Source organism: Abrus precatorius, unplaced genomic scaffold (assembly GCF_003935025.1).
Source record: "Abrus precatorius isolate BTA unplaced genomic scaffold, Abrus_2018 Scaffold2, whole genome shotgun sequence".
NCBI lineage: Eukaryota > Viridiplantae > Streptophyta > Magnoliopsida > Fabales > Fabaceae > Abrus > Abrus precatorius.
In genome coordinates, this window is record NW_020874362.1 from 15,819,445 (window position 1) to 15,823,234 (window position 3,790).

Sequence of the window (3,790 nt, forward strand, 5' to 3'; positions counted from 1 at the left end):
CATGATTAGGTATAGTCCTTAAAAAAGGACCAGTTGAGAATCTTCCCCTCTTAGATCTTGGAGTTCCTCTAGGTGTGCTTGCCATGTCCTTTTTGCTGAAATCATAAATTAATATAACAGATATGAATTTCAGAACTTAATAAAATTGTAACAAGTATTACAGCAATCTCAACAATTTTTCTAATTTGTAGCATAGAGAATATTATGTCCAAGGGCTACATTCAATTTAAACAATTCATCAACAATTCATTACAATTGTAGCAATGTATAGGTGCACATTGTATGTTCATGCTTAGCTCAACCCCTATTTTTCATGTGCAACATGTGCAGAATCAACATTTATTGATAAAAATGTGGAATTCAGAATCAATCAATGTAGTGCATTAGATGAAAAATTTCAGAACAATCAGCTCAAAAATTTTCACTGCTAAAAATCACTTCAGTACTTATGAAATTCATTCTAAAAACCCTTTTCTGCATAATTGATTAATAAAAAAATATTTCAGAATATTTCCAGCAATTTCAGATATTAAAATGCAGAAATTTCACAAGAATTTGCTTCAAAAATCAGATCTCATAGTCAAGCACAAGTGCAGCAACATGTTCATGATAAATCCATATTTTTACTAGTATTTTACCATAGTTTTAATCCATTTGGTAAGGAAAATATGTTGGAGAAAGCAAAAAAAATTATAAAAATAGAATGATTAAAGGTTTTCTTTAAATATATAGTTATTTTAGCATTTGTGAATTTTATGGGTAGGAATTAATAATTCAATCATGGTTTTGTAGAAAATTCTAAGCAAATTTCATGAAGATGGAAGATCAATGAAAAGATAGAAGAAAAGTAGCAAGTCTGGACTCAAAGAACAAGGTTTATGGAGTTTGAGCTGGGCGTAATCACTATTGTCAGTGAAAGTGAGTGTTCCAGAGAAGTTTCTCAAAAGAACACAGTGCGCGTTGTCACTTTCGCTAGTGAAAGTGAGCGTTCCAGACAAGTTCCAAACATTGCATGATGTGCGTTGACACTTTTGCTGGTGAAAGTAAGCGTTCCAGAGGGACTTCAATCTTAGTAGAGTTGCACATTACCACTTTCGCTAGTGAAAGTGGATGTTCCAGAGAAGCTCCATACATAGCGAGTAGTGCGTTATCACTCTCGCTAACAAGAGTGATTGTTTCAGAGAGACATGTAGCAAGGCAACTTACGCGTGGCCACTTTTACTCATGAAAGTGAACACGCGCACAACTTGACTTCCAGCGTGACCACTTTTATGAAGGAAAGTGATCGTTCTAGTCTTAGAGAACACCAGATAAGCCTCTGCGTGGCTACTCTGGTGAAGAAGAGTAGTAACACGCTCATGACAGAAAATTTATAAATTGAAGAAACTTTGGATCTTTTGTTCATTTTTCATTTTCACTTTGTTTCATGGTGTGGAGAGAGTCTGAGAGAAAGATTGGGGACGAACACCGAGCTTTAACCTAGAGGAATCGGATTGAAGATCGGTTAAAGATACTTCTTATGCGTTCTTTCTCTTCTTCTCCTTCTTTTTCTTTGTCTGCTATAATGGCTATGTAATTTCTTCATAGTTAGGGATTGTGGATCCAAAACGAACGTGTTGAATTGATTCTGGATCTAGATTTCAAGTAGTGGAATGAATTGAGTGGTTGATTCTGCATTTTACGTAGTAATTGAATAGAAGTTTGATTAACTAATTGCAGAATAACTCTTATCAATGGAAATTGAATTTGTTCTTCAGATCTAAATCAATTTCTAAGATTATAGCTTTCTTAGGGATAAGAGAACTTGATCTTGCAATCTTCTGGTTTCTTATACTTAAAGCAACATTGAATTGAACCAGATCTAAGGAATTAGAATGATTTGATTGAATGTTAGGTTCACTGAGTTACGGAATTAACCTTTGAATAATACAACATGAAACTGATTGTCATTCTTTCTAATTTCTTGAAAGTTCAGAACTTTATTGATTCAACACTGATGTTTTGGTGAAAAAACTCCCTATCTATGTCTTCCATATCTGTTCATCACACATTTGTATGTTTAGTGTTCTGTTTTTCTTCTGATTTTAATATTTGCCAATTTTGATTCCAAACACTCTCTGAAATTAGTGAAGCTCAACTAATTGTGGCCTTTTGAAGTGAAAATTGAACACTTTTATTCCCTGAGATCGATACTTGGGACTATAATATAGTTCTATCATTTTTATAACTTGCTAAATCAACACTAGTACACTTGCTAGTCAAATCTACTTCTCTTTAGAAGTCTAACAAATTTTTGGCGCCGTTGCCGGGGAATATTGTTTTCAATATCATTAGTAACAAGAAAGTAATTAGATTAAGCATTTTTCATTCTTTTAAAGTGTCTGCAATATTAGATTACATTTAGAATTTTTCTGTTCGCAATCAGTTGAAATAGTTAATTTCGTATTTGTGTAGTTCTAATTTCTGATTGATTTTATATTGTTGTAAGTAGTTACTTTGCATTTGTATATTGTGAATTAGTACAGTTTTCTGTTTTCCTCTACTATATCTGTAATTTTTTTAATGGTATATGCGTAGCAAAAATAAAAATAAATCAACTTTGGTCTTTGATCCTGATATAGATATAACTTTGAGAAGATTAAGAAGAGAGGCTAGAGTGGAAAATTTCTTAGGAAGTGATAGTGAATTAGAGGTTATGCAATCTCTAGAGATTCAGAATACTCCTATCCAAAAAGGAACACCTACACCTCAAGGACAGTTAACTCCAGAAATAGAGATGGCAGAGCAACATAGGATGAGAACATTAGGAGACTATGCAATTCCAAACATGCAGGGTTATAATTCTTCAATAGTTAGGCCAACCATTCAAGTTAATCACTTTGAAATTAAACTAGCCTTGCTACATACAGTGCAACAAGACCAATTTTCAGGTGGAATTTCTGATGATCATAAGCTGCATATTTCAAATTTTTGCAGTTTTGTGATACCATAAGAATGAATAGAGTAAGTGAAGATGCCATAAGACTGAGATTGTTTCCATTTTCTTTGAGAGACAAGGCTAAATGCTGGTTACAAGCACAACCATAAGGAAGTATTACAACTTGGACAGAGCTTGTGAACAAATTTCTAACCAAGTACTTCCCTCCATCCAAAGCAACCAAATTGAGAGGAGAAATTACATCTTTTGTGCAGCAGGAAGGAGAATCATTGTATAAAGCATGAGAAAGATATATGGAACTACTGAGAAGGTGTCCACATCACTGTATTCCAGATTGGATGCAGTTGGAGACTTTCTACAATGGGATGAATGCAGCAACAAGAACCATGGTTGATGCAGCTGCAGGAGGCTTTTTAAACATGAAATCTTTAGAAGAAGCTTAGAGAATCATTGAGATGATGGCATCATCAATGTACCAGAACTCAAACTGAAGAAATGCAGGGAGAAGTACTGGATATGAAGCCAAGATTTTAGAAACTTTTCTTGCACAGAATCAACTGCAAAACCAGATGTTTTCAGAACAAATAGTTGCCTTGACTCAACAGATCAACAATCTACAATCTGGAAGTGTGGGAATAAATTAACTAAGTTATGATTTTTGTGGAGGAAATTATGCCAATGGTGCATGTGACGCATCTACAAGTGAACCACAAGAGCAAGTGAATTATATGGGAAATTTTCAGTGACAACAACCTTTATTCCCACCTGGATTTCAATTCTCAAACAATATAAATCAGTAGTATTCTACTTGGAATAATCAATATTCTGCTGCCAAGAATTCTAACTCTACTT

General features: G+C 34.0%; 1 non-coding gene across 1 annotated transcript; it reads right to left on the bottom strand.

The window, feature by feature from the left end:
* Nucleotides 1–3,159: 3,159 nt before the first annotated feature.
* Nucleotides 3,160–3,266, bottom strand: LOC113860392. The gene has a single exon (XR_003503845.1). It is a non-coding gene; the product is annotated as a small nucleolar RNA R71 (small nucleolar RNA).
* Between the last annotated feature and the right edge of the window lie 524 nt (nt 3,267–3,790).